This window comes from Salarias fasciatus, chromosome 3, assembly GCF_902148845.1.
Source record: "Salarias fasciatus chromosome 3, fSalaFa1.1, whole genome shotgun sequence".
NCBI classification, from domain to species: Eukaryota; Metazoa; Chordata; class Actinopteri; order Blenniiformes; family Blenniidae; genus Salarias; species Salarias fasciatus.
In genome coordinates this window covers 20,268,567-20,284,824 of record NC_043747.1, presented here as the reverse complement: position 1 = coordinate 20,284,824, position 16,258 = coordinate 20,268,567, and the positions used below count along the sequence as shown (strand labels likewise).

The 16,258-nt window shown below is 44.0% G+C and overlaps 1 long non-coding RNA gene across 1 annotated transcript; it reads left to right on the top strand.

Moving 5' to 3' along the window:
* The first annotated feature begins 6,341 nt into the window (after positions 1-6,341).
* On the top strand, positions 6,342-6,663 carry LOC115385842 (uncharacterized). Its single transcript, XR_003931185.1, has 3 exons — positions 6,342-6,391; positions 6,467-6,535; positions 6,618-6,663. It is a non-coding gene; the product is annotated as an uncharacterized LOC115385842 (long non-coding RNA).
* The last annotated feature ends 9,595 nt before the right edge of the window (positions 6,664-16,258 follow it).

Below are 16,258 nucleotides of genomic sequence, written 5' to 3'. Positions count from 1 at the left end.
TTTTTTTTCAGTCTTTCAATGTTTTGATAGTACTTTTATGTTTTTTGCACCAAAGTATTACTTTATAATAGAAAGTAAAGGTATTTCACATTACTTTTTAATTGACAGCTACAAGCTTGGAGTCCAAACCAAGACTATAACTGGGTTGAACCAAGACAAAAACTATTCTAAAGCTGAACTACTAAAATACAATTTAAAAAAATGAGGGCATAACAAAGTCTGGGCATAAAACTGGTCACTTTGGATATGCAACTGTATCATTGTTAAAGTAATTTTCCTTCAAATCCAAAATGTATGATTAAAATGTACATACTGCAATGAAATGCACTGATGCAAAAGGAAAAAGTATTTCTCAAGTAAATAATACACTTCAGCAAAGTATGAACAACAAATCTTTAATTATTCATAGAAGTCCAAGGGAGGAAGAAAGCCGGTGTATGGGCCATCTTCAGGGAAATGTTCTCTAATAACTGTCACAGCACAGGATGGCAGGACCACCCTAATGTGCTGCCCCAGGTAGCCCCAGCACCACCTGACGAAGTTCCTATAGGCGAGGTGCCTATAGGAACTGATACAGAAAGAAATGTTGTCAATAAGACAATACAAACTACAAGGACTCATGGATTCTCTTTCTGGACCTAACCTGTTGACCATCGTCTCCTGGGTTTCTCCAAAAATCTGCCTTTCATAGGCATAGGCAGCCTGGAGAACATAGGGGTTGAGGGAGACTGGCTCAAACCCGGGGTGCTGGGTGATGCAGGTGGACACCCCTACCTGCTGACATCTGTGCCAAACCTACAAGGTACATTTGAGGTCATGAAGGCACAAATATCTATTTTGTTTGTGATAGTAATGTATTTGTATGTTCATTAAAACATTATAAATAACAGTTGGGTTATATTATTTTATTTTGTACCTTTGGGGTCTCCCTGCAGCAGATGTTTTCAGCTGGGGACAGTGAGCTGCAGTGTCCACAGGCACACCTGCGAGTTCCAATGAAATAAATCTCTCCATTCAGAAAACACCGCACTACACTATGTTGTCTCTAGACACATGCACCTCTTCTCAAAGTGTTGGTAGTTTGTACAGTAATCTACATAGCGTATTAGCGATGATGCTAATTTACCACTCAGACACTGCCCCCATTCGGCCCTGCAGAGCGTCGTCCGCCTCGGCTGCAGTAGCACCGGCTTCGGTCGGTGCTTGAGCCATGGGCTCAAATTGATACGGCTCTGGGCCCTGCACTGCCGAGTTATCCCCTGCATCACGGGAAGGTGGAGGAGAAAAGTCCTCCACCTCGAACGAGCTGTTGCTAGCACTAGCACTGCGGTCGCTGTCACTTTCCATTTAAAAAAAAAACGGATATGTCAATCATGTCTGCCAGTCTGCTCTGTCACAACAACTCAGCCCCCCTTCCCCTTCCAATCCGCCGAGCCCGCCCCTTTTCAAATCCTGAGGGGGGCGGAGTAAATCTCTGTCAAGGGGGTTAGTTGCTCTTTAAGTTTTCACGACCTGGAGTGACAGGCACAGTGTAACTGATATTCTCCTGCGAGAATACAAAGTTTCAAAATAAACACGAACACACACCAAACACGAACAGAAGCCCAAAAAAAAAAAAAAAAAAAAAAAAAAACAAAACCCTGTTGGCAAAAACCCAGTCCACTTCTCACTGAAAGGAGGCCCCCCCAGGCTGCAATTCACCAAGTGTCATCCAGATCTGATGTGTATTTTCAAAGTAAGAGCCCTCTGAAAAAGCGCATTTTTGACTCATCCAGCCAAATTCAAAGTTGCATTGCTCCAAAACGCCCTGTTGCCGAGCAACCATTCCACTTCTGACTGATAGTAGGCCCCCCCAGGGTCCCATTCACCAAGTGTCATCCAGATCTGATGTGTATTTTCAAAGTAAGAGCCCTCTGAAAAAGCGCATTTTTGACTCATCCAGCCAAATTCAAAGTTGCATTGCTCCAAAACTCCCTGTTGCCGAGCAACCATTCCACTTCTGACTGATAGTAGGCCCCCCCAGGGTCCCATTGACCAAGTGTCATCCAGATCTGATGTGTATTTTCAAAGTAAGAGCCCTCTGAAAAAGCGCATTTTTGACTCATCCAGCCAAATTCAAAGTTACATTGCTCCAAAACGCCCTGTTGCCGAGCAACCATTCCACTTCTGACTGATAGTAGCCCCCCCCCCCAGGGTCCCATTGACCAAGTGTCATCCAGATCTGATGTGTATTTTCAAAGTAAGAGCCCTCTGAAAAAGCGCATTTTTGACTCATCCAGCCAAATTCAAAGTTGCATTGCTCCAAAACGCAATGTTGCCGAGCAACCATTCCACTTCTGACTGATAGTAGGCCCCCCCAGGGTCCCATTCACCAAGTGTCATCCAGATCTGATGTGTATTTTCAAAGTAAGAGCCCTCTGAAAAAGCGCATTTTTGACTCATCCAGCCAAATTCAAAGTTGCATTGCTCCAAAACTCCCTGTTGCCGAGCAACCATTCCACTTCTGACTGATAGTAGGCCCCCCCAGGGTCCCATTGACCAAGTGTCATCCAGATCTGATGTGTATTTTCAAAGTAAGAGCCCTCTGAAAAAGCGCATTTTTGACTCATCCAGCCAAATTCAAAGTTACATTGCTCCGAAACGCCCTGTTGCCGAGCAACCATTCCACTTCTGACTGATAGTACGCCCCCCCAGAGTCCCATTCACCGAGTGTCATCCAGATCTGATGTGTATTTTCAAAGTAAGAGCCCTCTGAAAAAGCGTATTTTTGACTCATCCAGCCAAATTCAAAGTTGCATTGCTCCAAAACGCCCTGTTGCCGAGCAACAGTTCCACTTCTCACTGATAGTAGCCCCAAACAGGGTCCCATTGACCAAGTGTCATCCAGATCTGATGTGTATTTTCAAAGTAAGAGCCCTCTGAAAAAGCGCATTTTTGACTCATCCAGCCAAATTCAAAGTTGCATTGCTCCAAAACGCCCTGTTGCCGAGCAACCACTCCACTTCTGACTGATAGTAGGCCCCCCCAGGGTCCCATTCACCAAGTTTCATCCAGATCTGATGTGTATTTTCAAAGTAAGAGCCCTCTGAAAAAGCGCATTTTTGACTCATCCAGCCAAATTCAAAGTTGCATTGCTCCGAAACGCCCTGTTGCCGAGCAACCATTCCACTTCTCACTGATAGTACGCCCCCCCAGAGTCCCATTCACCGAGTGTCATCCAGATCTGATTTGTAGTTTCAAAATAAGAGCCCTCTGAAAACTCACATTTATGACTCGTCCAACCAAATTCAAAGTTGCATTGCTCCAAAACGCCCTGTTGCCGAGCAACCATTCCACGTCTGACTGATAGTAGGCCCCCCCAGGGTCCCATTCACCAAGTGTCATCCAGATCTGATGTGTATTTTCAAAGTAAGAGCCCTCTGAAAAAGCGCATTTTTGACTCATCCAGCCAAATTCAAAGTTGCATTGCTCCAAAACTCCCTGTTGCCGAGCAACCATTCCACTTCTGACTGATAGTAGGCCCCCCCAGGGTCCCATTGACCAAGTGTCATTCAGATCTGATGTGTATTTTCAAAGTAAGAGCCCTCTGAAAAAGCGTATTTTTGACTCATCCAGCCAAATTCAAAGTTGCATTGCTCCAAAACGCCCTGTTGCCGAGCAACAGTTCCACTTCTCACTGATAGTAGCCCCAAACAGGGTCCCATTGACCAAGTGTCATCCAGATCTGATGTGTATTTTCAAAGTAAGAGCCCTCTGAAAAAGCGCATTTTTGACTCATCCAGCCAAATTCAAAGTTGCATTGCTCCAAAACGCCCTGTTGCCGAGCAACCACTCCACTTCTGACTGATAGTAGGCCCCCCCAGGGTCCCATTCACCAAGTTTCATCCAGATCTGATGTGTATTTTCAAAGTAAGAGCCCTCTGAAAAAGCGCATTTTTGACTCATCCAGCCAAATTCAAAGTTGCATTGCTCCGAAACGCCCTGTTGCCGAGCAACCATTCCACTTCTCACTGATAGTACGCCCCCCCAGAGTCCCATTCACCGAGTGTCATCCAGATCTGATTTGTAGTTTCAAAATAAGAGCCCTCTGAAAACTCACATTTATGACTCGTCCAACCAAATTCAAAGTTGCATTGCTCCAAAACGCCCTGTTGCCGAGCAACCATTCCACGTCTGACTGATAGTAGGCCCCCCCAGGGTCCCATTCACCAAGTGTCATCCAGATCTGATGTGTATTTTCAAAGTAAGAGCCCTCTGAAAAAGCGCATTTTTGACTCATCCAGCCAAATTCAAAGTTGCATTGCTCCAAAACTCCCTGTTGCCGAGCAACCATTCCACTTCTGACTGATAGTAGGCCCCCCCAGGGTCCCATTGACCAAGTGTCATTCAGATCTGATGTGTATTTTCAAAGTAAGAGCCCTCTGAAAAAGCGCATTTTTGACTCATCCAGCCAAATTCAAAGTTGCATTGCTCCAAAACGCCCTGTTGCCGAGCAACCATTCCACTTCTGACTGATAGTAGGCCCCCCCAGGGTCCCATTCACCAAGTGTCATCCAGATCTGATGTGTATTTTCAAAGTAAGAGCCCTCTGAAAAAGCGCATTTTTGACTCATCCAGCCAAATTCAAAGTTGCATTGCTCCAAAACTCCCTGTTGCCGAGCAACCATTCCACTTCTGACTGATAGTAGGCCCCCCCAGGGTCCCATTGACCAAGTGTCATCCAGATCTGATGTGTATTTTCAAAGTAAGAGCCCTCTGAAAAAGCGCATTTTTGACTCATCCAGCCAAATTCAAAGTTACATTGCTCCGAAACGCCCTGTTGCCGAGCAACCATTCCACTTCTGACTGATAGTAGGCCCCCCCAGGGTCCCATTCACCAAGTGTCATCCAGATCTGATGTGTATTTTCAAAGTAAGAGCCCTCTGAAAAAGCGCATTTTTGACTCATCCAGCCAAATTCAAAGTTGCATTGCTCCAAAACTCCCTGTTGCCGAGCAACCATTCCACTTCTGACTGATAGTAGGCCCCCCCAGGGTCCCATTGACCAAGTGTCATCCAGATCTGATGTGTATTTTCAAAGTAAGAGCCCTCTGAAAAAGCGCATTTTTGACTCATCCAGCCAAATTCAAAGTTACATTGCTCCGAAACGCCCTGTTGCCGAGCAACCATTCCACTTCTGACTGATAGTAGGCCCCCCCAGGGTCCCATTCACCAAGTGTCATCCAGATCTGATGTGTATTTTCAAAGTAAGAGCCCTCTGAAAAAGCGCATTTTTGACTCATCCAGCCAAATTCAAAGTTGCATTGCTCCAAAACTCCCTGTTGCCGAGCAACCATTCCACTTCTGACTGATAGTAGGCCCCCCCAGGGTCCCATTGACCAAGTGTCATCCAGATCTGATGTGTATTTTCAAAGTAAGAGCCCTCTGAAAAAGCGCATTTTTGACTCATCCAGCCAAATTCAAAGTTACATTGCTCCGAAACGCCCTGTTGCCGAGCAACCATTCCACTTCTGACTGATAGTACGCCCCCCCAGAGTCCCATTCACCGAGTGTCATCCAGATCTGATGTGTATTTTCAAAGTAAGAGCCCTCTGAAAAAGCGTATTTTTAACTCATCCAGCCAAATTCAAAGTTGCATTGCTCCAAAACGCCCTGTTGCCGAGCAACCATTCCACTTCTCACTGATAGTAGGCTCCCCCAGGGTCCCAGTCACCAAGTGTCATCCAGATCTGATGTGTAGTTTCAAAATAAGAGCCCTCTATGTGCTCGGTGAGTTCCACCGTCTTCTGCAGGAGCTGCGCCCGAACCACGGCCGGTTCCAGCGCTTCTTCAGGCTGACGCCCGGTTTCCACTACCCCTTTTTCACTACACTGGCTCACGGCCCAAATCGGGGCCAGGGCCAAAGCAGTGGTAGCCCCGGGCCTCCTGAACACGGGCTTTGCTTTTCGAATGTCTCGGGAGCCACGGAGGAGGAGGTGAAGCTACGTCACAGCGTCACTGCAGAACGTCAGTACGCAGTGTTGCCATGTGTACGATAATTATCGTATTTGTACGATAATTTTGCCCTCTGTACGATGTACGATCAATAATCCCAAAAAAGGCCAAATATACGATAATTTGACCATTCCGTGAAAGTGTGGTTGTCATTGTGTCGCAGGAGGAGGCCCTCTCCTGGCTTGTAATAATTAACCAATCCCGCCAGGGGGAGCTGTGTATAGAAGAGGGCCATTCTCACGGGTGCAGCCTCTGCCGCTGATTTTGGAGTAGACCCCGCCCCTGGGCTTCCTCACTTCCTGGTGTGAGCTGTGTGAACGTGCGAGCTGTGTTTGCCTGCTGGGCTTTGTCTGGGATCATTTCCCCCTGAATCTGGGTGTCAACTTGCTGCTAGAGGAGTGAGTATAGCTGTCCTCCTGGAGGCGCACCCCACTGTCATGATCAGCTGGCAGTAATCAGCAGTTTGTGTTTAGGTGGCTGTTGTGAAGCCACAGACTCCCCACCTCTCCTACCGGGTGATCAATTTGGATGCTTTTGGCCAGGTATGCAGTTCAGAAACCCTCCTAGGTGTATGTATGGAGGTATGTGCAGATGTATGACTGCCTTTTTTTTATTACATATTAGGAGCGGCCAGTTAAGCTGCAGTGGAACCTACCAGCTGTTTTGCCCTCCGGAGTTGCTGCCACGACCAGTGTGAGCACACATAATTACGCCTGGTTTGCCTCTGCTCCGTGGAGTCGGTCTGCAGTTTGCTGCACTCCAAGCAACTGGCAGACCACCTGAACCGGGCTTGTACGCTGGTGGAACGCCAGGCGGAGGACAGCAGCGATCTGTTTGCTTTAGCATCTTTTCTCTTTGATTTGATTACTTTTGTTTAAGACAGGTGTTGGTTTATTTTGTTGTTCTTTTGGTTATTGTTTCCTTATTTATTTTTGTGTTCATTCTTTGTTATTCTTCATTTACCTTTGTTTTTGTTTAGGGTGTGGCAGTTACAGGTTTGCATTTATTATTTTACTTGTGAGTTGTGGCTGCCCTCCCACTCATGTTTAGTTCTTAATTCTTTGTTTGAATGCATGAATGTGAGGGAAAACCCCTTTTTAACTCCCCTTGTCTTTTTCCCTCCCTTCCACAAGCTGAGCACGACGGTGGCGGCATCGGTGTCCCTGGGTGGTGGGTCTCCCTCCTGTGTGATGTGCTGCGCACCCCTTTTTGTTTGAGTGTGTTCACTTTTATTTTCAGCGAGTGAGAGTGTCCACGTGTGTCTGGGGTGATCCTTCCGAGGCCTTCATTCCCCCTACTACTAGTGTCCCTCCGGTAAGCCTCAGCTTCTGATAGGGCTCCCCCCTTCCCCTTCTTTTAAGAGGAATGAATGTGTGTTTTTTGAAATTCCATATTTAATAAAGATATTTTCTGTTGGCCAGAACCCACGTCTCCTGCTTCTTAGCCACGAACCTGAGTGTCCTCACTGTTAGTTATTTCCTTGGGTGCAACACCCAAGGTGGCGTTGTCTGGCTTCCGTTAATCTGATTCATCTCGCCACAATTGGTTGTAATCAGCCTGTCGCAGCTGTCAGATTTTTTTTGGTGAACCCTCAAGGCATCTCTTTCCATGTGACAAGTTTCAAGCCAATCGTGCTTTTCTAAATGTGAGCTGGCCTCAGAACAACGGTAATGATTGGCTGAATAGTCCGCTGCGCCCCATGAGTGAGGAAAGGGAAAAAAAATAGAAGAAACGGAGCCGCTCTGCTGGCGGCTGAAAAGCACAGCTTCTCTGGCTCTGCAGCAGTCTTCATCGGGCTCAAACAAGTTTGTTCATGAACATCGAACGATGTTTGTTTTTGCATTTGATAGCCTCCTGTACGTCCAGCTGCCTTGTTCTGTGTTTTTTTTTTCTGCACCAAAATTACTTGATCGCTCAACAGAGTGATTTGATCCCAACGCTTTGTACGGTTTGAAAATTGAGTAAAGGGACATTATGTGAAAATCAGCTTATTTTGCTTGCCAAAGACAGATTCATGCCTCTAGTATTGTATACAGAGGGATATTTTGCCCCAATTTTTTTTATATAACACAGCAGAGTCAGATTTACAACATTTGAACCCAACCAATACTTTATACCACTTGAAAAATGAGTAAAGACATTACAATATCAAAATCAGCTTATATTGCTTGACAAAAACTGATTCCGCCTACTGGAAATCACTTTCTGGCAAAAATCAAGTTTAGGCATGACGCAGGCACTTTTAAGTTTGCATAAGTGCAGTTTTTGTTTATTTTATGAACTGTTTTCATTGTGAGGACAGACACAATGTTGTTTCACTGTAAATAAAATTTCAATACTTGAAGCCAGATCTTTATTTCCTTGTCAGTTATCATGAAAACCATTTACCTTTTAAACCTGGTGCTATGTCTATTTCCTGACATTAGGTGGCCTCCAGGCCGCATGATTTGGCTCATTAGTTCCCACCCGTCATTGTTTATGGGGGACACCTTCGCCTAAGGCAACTGTGGGGCTGCTGATGAATCCATTCAGACGTTCTTTGATCCATTCCGCAAAGCCGTGAGTGCCTGTTAGACGCTTTTCAGCACTAGAGTGACTATAGCACATCAATAGACTTTTTTCAGTTTGATTATGACGGGTGTACGATAATTTTCCTCAAAATACGATAATTTTATATCTCTGGTACGATAATCCTACATTTCCCACCTGGCAACACTGTCAGTACAACAGTGGAGGACTCCCAGAAATTCTGGCTCTCTATTTTCATGGCGAGCTATCAAATCATCATCAAGCTGTTAGCGACGCCCACCTCGTCTCACCAGCGAAGGCGTTCGAGCAGGGCCGGCCTGGGCTTCGGAGGTGCCCTAGGCGAGCCCGAGACAAGTGGCCCTTGGGAGCGTGTTTTTCGAGCGGTTCCGACAGTTTTTGAGCGGGGGGGGGGGGGGGGGGGGGGGGTGTGCATGTAGACAGATCATGTAATCACATTACTGTGCAGGTGTAGGTGATTTTTACTTGCATGATGCGATGGTAACACAAATATGACACAAAATCTGCATCTGTTATTACAGCTGCTTTTATTCACGCCACACTGGAAAAACAACAAAGATAAATAACATTTATACAAATAGAAAGTAGTCCAGTCTGCTCATGCTGTTTTGCTCCTCCTGCCCTGCCCGCTACCGGTTGCTGCAGGTCCAATGCTGCACCGGCCCGCCGTCAGAACCGCGCTCCGTTTTGCTGAATAAAAGCGCAGAAACAAGAACAGCTTTTAATAAATATTCTCTACATTCATAAGAAAACGCATAAATGCTGTACTGTGCGGTCATGACTTGGGACTGTGAACAAATCTTACCGGGTCTGGTCTGGTCTGGGAGAACGGAGATCCAGACGTCCTGCAGCACGATGGCGGTCAGCCGCAGGGATGGTACCGGCGAACTGCTGAACGGTACCAGTCAGCTGCAGGACGGGATGGTGAGCTTAACGAGGCTGATGAGCTGCAGCGACGCTCCGGCGAACTGCGACCCAACAACTCTATAAAACAGAATCAACATAAATCATTGTGTTTCAGAGTTTGGATCATTTCTAGATTCATATTCTCAGCAGGCTCACAGCTCGGTGCTTTATGAATGAAACTCACCAGGATATGGAGTCATGCGGGAGCTGCTTCCCTCCCGTTGGACCCAAACCGGGTCTGCGCTTGCTCCGCCAAGTTTCTCCTAAACTTCTGCTGCAGACCACAGCACCAGGAAGGCCTCTCCTCCTCAGACCACAGCTTATTCTTAAAATCCATTTCTTGGCTAAATTAAACTAAATTAAATGTGTGACCATGCCACGGTGATTCGGAACCAATTGGCCTTTTTGACCAAAGTGGTTCCAGGGCCAAATCGGAGTGGTGAACAAATGAAATCGGGCATGCCAATTTCTGCATGGCCGGAGCCCTGCATGTCCTACATCAGCACGTTCGTGACGATCTCCACGCTGATAGGCTGTCCTGGCGCGAATTCGCTTGAAAAGTTCAATTATTTTCAACTTTCGATGGGTGGCAATCATCGAGCGGCAGGCGGCGGCAAGTGGCAGTGTAAGTATTCTACAGGTGCGCGTATTTTTTGCTGGAAACGCTAGCTGCTGGCCACTCGTCGCGTCATCGCTCGCCGTTCGTCACCTGCCGCTCAAGATTGAGCTACAATCGCATCATAACATTGACTTTGTATGTAATCTCATCACGCTAAAAATTTGCGTCGCATCCGATTGAAACACACCGTAACCAAACCGTTTCTCTCTCTGACTTTGGAAAATATATAAATGTTAGTATTTGAAGCTATATTGCGTAACTTCAGTCGCCCTCTAACGGAATTCTGCGTTCTTACAACAATAAAGCCGGCACTTACACATTACGTACGCCCAAGTGTCCCCCGGTGTCCACCCTCCCCCGCTTCCGGGAAAAAGACATGTGGATCATAGATCTGCGGAGTGTTATGGGAGCCGTACTGTTTTGTTTTTGGCCCGAATTGGCTCACTGTTTTTCTGTATTTCACTCGGCGACGGCGTTGTTTTGTGACAATAAAGCCCCTTTTGAGCAAGACTTCTGCCTCCCTTTGTGACAAGGGTAACTGGACAACAAGTTACCAACACGAGCCATTCTGGGTGCAGAGACTATTTCAGCGGTTCCGTACCACAAGTTAGGGTCCACAGAAGCTGAGGAGGTAACACTGGTATTTAGTGACTGGAATGTTGCTCACTGTGACTTCTTCCAGTGAGTTGTGCGACTCGCAAACTGTTAACAGTTAGCATGTCAGTGGGTTATCCCATCAAAGTTCTATTAATTTGTAGGATTATTGATATTGTTTTTTATGTATATCTCAGTTTACTTAGATTATTTATGGCATGTTTGAAATAAATAAATAAATAAAATAAATCCAAGTTAGCATTAAACTAAGGGTTTTTTTTTATTAATCGAAGTTGTGATGCACTGTGTTACGGTGTCAATTCGGTGAAACCATAATTTCAGCCTTAAAATTACTAATCTGCCACACAAGGAGACACATGTCTTCTTCTTAGAGCTTATTTCAAAGCTTCTCCTCTTTGTACATATATCTATGGCTTTGCAGCGCTGTGCATTTAGCTTTCAAAGCTGATTGGCTGTTAGTCCTGCTGGCTCAGAGTGTAACTAGTCAGATGGTGCTGTAGGTGGGGCAACGCTTGTGTTACATTAGTAAATGTAGGCAGACATATGCAGCTGCTTCGGAGCATATTGATCTGTTCTCGACCTTTGGATAAAAACAATGGCTATTCCGGCGCTGATATGCTTAATAATGTCAAATACTGGTGTTGATAATTGTTTCAGCCAACTACTAAAATAAATCAAAAAAAGTTTCTCACCTATTTGAAATAAATTCTCCATATCAACATGTCACGAAACAGTCCAAAATGTAAATGTAAGAAAATATTTTGAAAAAGCATCAGGCAAACAAAGACAATTTCTCAAGGACCTTTTTTTTTTTAATTGAAAATCAAACCTGTTGAAGTATTTCACAGCTATCTGCCCTGATCATGGCCTTGGCTCCAAGGTCGGAAAAAAATGTCCTCAGCAGCACTATTTTTTTCTTTCATTTTAAAAGGTATTATTAAGAATGTATAACTGAAAAAAAAATATTGACACATTTCTTATAAGACATCACCAAAAAATTACATGTAACATATTTCACAGAGGTTCCTGCACAAGGAATACAAATAGTTGTTGCTTTTCCACGACCGAAAATAATCAATTAAGGCCTAAAACAATGACGTATTTCACCATATTGCTGTTGTAATAGATGTCAAAAATCAAAAAAAAAATAAACAGGTAAGTAAATTTCACACAGCAACACAAATTTCAACGTGTTGGTTCTGCTTGGTACTCTGATTTTAACCAGTTCTCTGAGAGTCTGACAACATGACCTGAAGCCACACCATCACATGAACGACACAGGCAGCTGCACACTCTGCACACAGTGTGAGGAGGAACAGCAAAGTGGAGCCATACCCTTCCTGTTACACAAAAAGCTGCACAAATGAACAGAGTGACAAACATCGCGATCTTCTACACACCTGTAGTTGAAATGTGCAATTCCAAACTGAGACTTAATGAAATTTTAATCTCACACATCGCAATGTTCTAGTATTTGTGCTGAAGTGTATTTAAGATCGCCACTGGTAGTGTCATAAACCCATTACATATTGTACTTGGACATGAAGATTTCAAAATAAAAGTGCTCTTTTCTAAATATCTGTGAGGATGAACAAGGGATTAGTAACTGGTAGGGTTGGGACGAGACACAAATTTCACGGGACGAGATGTCTCGCGAGATTGAGTCCACGAGATCGAGACGACACGAGAACGGGGCGGCGGCGGCGGCGGCGGGGGGGTGGGGGGTGGGGGGTGGGCAGCGCAGTACTCACATGCAGCGTCGGAACATGGCGTGTCGGGTCGGAGTGCCCCTTGTACGGCCACGTTGCCCTCCGCTCTACACAGCGCCCGAGGCGGCCGCCTAGTTCCCCTATTCCCATTCAAACCGCGGCGCACAAACGACGCCATGACTGCATTTGCACTTCATGCCACTAGGTGCGCTGTTTGCATGTTCAACCTTATTTTACACAGACACCACAGAGGAAGAAGGGCTGCAGGCTGCAGGCTCTCTCTGCATGCTGTTAGAAAAAGAGTGTGAGCCGGTAAGACGTGGTAAAATGTGCATTGATGCGATGCACCGTTTTTTCAATAAAAGAGAAGAACTGAACGATCGTTTCCGCACATTTTCTTTACGTCGTATCAATTAAACTGTATCACAAGTAGTTTGTGGACTCAAAAGACCAAGATTCCTTGCAGATAGAACATGCGCAGAACAGTATTTCATGTCCTTTTCGACCGGATTTTTAAATATGAATATGAGCATATTCAGGGGTTTGCACGTGTTTATATGGCTGTGCGCCTTGTAATGTATCGTTCCGTCAATATTCCAGTTAATAAAGAGTTTTTGCCTTGATATAAACGTACTTAATCTCGCGGCATTCGATCTCGCGGGATCTCGCGGCATTGCGATCTCGTCCCATCCCTAGTAACTGGCCATTTTTAAAGGTTACAGAATGTACAATATTAGCTTGCAAGCAACAGTTATGCTGAATCAGTGCATCCGCCGAGTAGTTCAGCAGTACAATTGCCTAACCACTAACTTTGGCAACGTTATTCAGCGGCACAACAGACAATTCCACTTTTGAGCCCTGGCTCTCTGCAACTGCCGTGCAGTCAAGCCCAGGCACTGTTCATGGAACCACCTGTCACAGGTGTCACACTGAATCTGTATTATAAGAGAGGAAGAAACATGTTAAAGAATGTTGAACATTTTTTATTTACACAAAATCGGTCTCATAGTTTACAAACTACAGCATAACTGAGACATACCAAAAAAAAAAAAAAATTCACAAACCTCCATTTTGACAAAATCCATTACCAATTGACAAAAACAGTGAATAGTACCAGAGTACATTACATACATACTTCTGAAAACAAAAAACACTTACCCAATTTGTAATTGCGGGTCCAGCGCCTGGAGTCTTTGCCATGGAGCACAGGGCACAGTTGTTGGCCATGTCGAATACTGCAATAAAGAATAGCATAATGTGTAGGGCATTATCTGAAAGCAGAACCAAGTAACATTTTTACCGTAATAAATGTTTTTCTGAATCCCTGTTGGTGTAAACATAGACATAGCATGGTGATTGGCTGGTCCCTCGACTCCCCCCGGGGTCTGTGTCATTCAAGCATTCAAGCAGCACTTGTGCCTTTCAGAGGATCTGACCCAACAACATCTCATGAGAACAAACCTGCTTTACGGCACTCATATGGAAGTACAAGTATAAAAGTGCGTAAAACAAACATGAAAGCCTCACTAGCGTTAGTAACGCCACCATTAGGTACTCACGGATGGCAAAACCAAAAACACAGAATCAACCTTTGTCTGGCAGCTGCGGTTCAGTGGAAAGACGTCTCACAATCGTGATGTTATTAGTTAGATTCCTGTCTCCCCCTGTCTGCATGTCAAAGTGTCCTTGGGCAAGATACTGAACCCTAAATTGACCCCAGTAGATGGACTGAGCATCTTGCATGGCAGCTGCCTACACTGTTGTGTGAATGGGTGAATGTGATAATGCAGTATAAAGCACTTTGGGGTCTCTTAATACAGAGGAAAAGCGTAATGTAAGTGTAGTCCATTTACCGTTGTCACTAAAACGAGTTCTGACATTTATCTGCTGTGATGCCAATCATGAGAAAAAAAAACATTAAACATAAAGACAAACACATTTAACGACTACCCTAGAATTCAGTCCGCACATGATAATTGGACTTTATGGTCTGTAGGCACAAGTGAGATTTGTGCACTAATTAAAAATAATAATTCAGTGAGTCACATTAATATATTTCTCTGTGAATAAACTATCATGAATTTATAGAGAAAAGCAATACATTTTTTTGTTAATGACACTGTATTCCGTAAGACAATAACTATGTGTAAGTCGAATTAAGTTTGTTTCATTCTGATAATTACATCTATGTGTTGTCTTTGTATGTTTTATTTATTGCAGATACCATTTCTCCAGGGCTCAATGATGCATTTTTTTTTTGTTCAATTAATACTTTTCTTTCCCAATCATGCTTTAAGGGTTGGCAACTGGCGGTCCGCGGGCCAAATCGGGCACGCTGAACCGTCCAATCCGGCCCGCAACTGGATCTGTACACGCACGCATGCACACTGTCTGCCCCCCACCCCCAAAGTTTAAATTTATATAAAATTATGTTTTATCATCCTAAAATAGAGAGCCACCCCAAATAAATTCAACATTCTATTTTAGGGTGTCAAACCTGTCTGCTTTATGTGCTGCTGACGGATCGCATGAGATTGTATTGCTGTTCTTTATCAGGATTTATGAAGTCCTATTTATATGTTTTTTACGGAACAATTTTATCATGACAGGTTACAATTCCTTTTTCATTATGTTCACCTTTAACTGATTTAAAACCAAAAGTCTTGGTCAACCTTCAAGGGCCATGTACTCACAAAAGTTTGAATCAGTAATGGGCACTTTGTCTTCAGGGCTATACAAGGAAAAAAACTAAAGACATTGCTCAAAACTCATTATTATGTTAAACATGTTAAGTACTCTGTAATTGATAAGTAAACTTTATTTCCTTTAGGACTACTCACATATGAATACATCCTGCTTTAAAGTTTGGATTCATCATTCCAAGTAAAATGTGTGCGATGACATTTTTTTGTAAATGTGGTTGTTATTTAGATATACATTTTAAAAGTTATTTTTCAGATCATTTGTTAGTATCACTTTTTTGAACTGTTACACTGTACTATGCTTCAACAGCATTAGCATGCCTCCTCACCAGACAAACTTTTTTTTTGGTACAAACCTGATCCATTTAGCATTTGGAGAGCCATTTCTTTTCTTTCTTTTGCCATGTCCTTTGCTGATGTCCCAAATCTCATCACGGGAAGAGCTGGAAATGACTTCATCACTTCCTTTGCCATCTAAACATACAGTAAATACTTAAAATATTACATGTGCCATAGTTGAGCAGTTTCATTAACTTACAACTTCAATTTATAATATTTTAAGAGATAATCTTTCTCTGAAGTACATGTACTCAATTTAAATAAAACATTGTGGAATAGCTTCACGTTAGGATATAATAAGTAATAATAATGAATTCTAATTTAAAAAAATCCCCAATAATGACAATAATAATAACAATAATACCATGGTCACTATGACACCACAGCTTGTGTGGTCCTTCTGGAGTGGATGTTTCAGGACTCCTCCCTTCCATTTAATGTCTACCCAGTCTGTCTTGCCGTGGCGCGTCCTCCTCATTTTCAGGTAATCACTGTAAGTGGCATTAAGCAAGATTTATATGTTAAAGTACAAATAAACAAATACCTACATTTGCTGCACTAGAAGACAAACCATAACACCAGCCAGCGATCGCTTGTATTCCTCTATAGAGCTCTTTTTACAACTCGCTGTTGTGCAATTTGGTTCCATCTCGCCTCTCCAATGGTTTTTCTGTCGGGGCTTTTTTATTATAAAAGTGTTTTGACCACCGTGGCGTTCTTCTGCTGGTTTTTTGACTACGCTGCTTCCCATTTACTGGCACGTCACACGTCACTATGTATGAGGGAACGCATGCAGAACAAACACTCCCCCTGTTCAATCCGCACCGC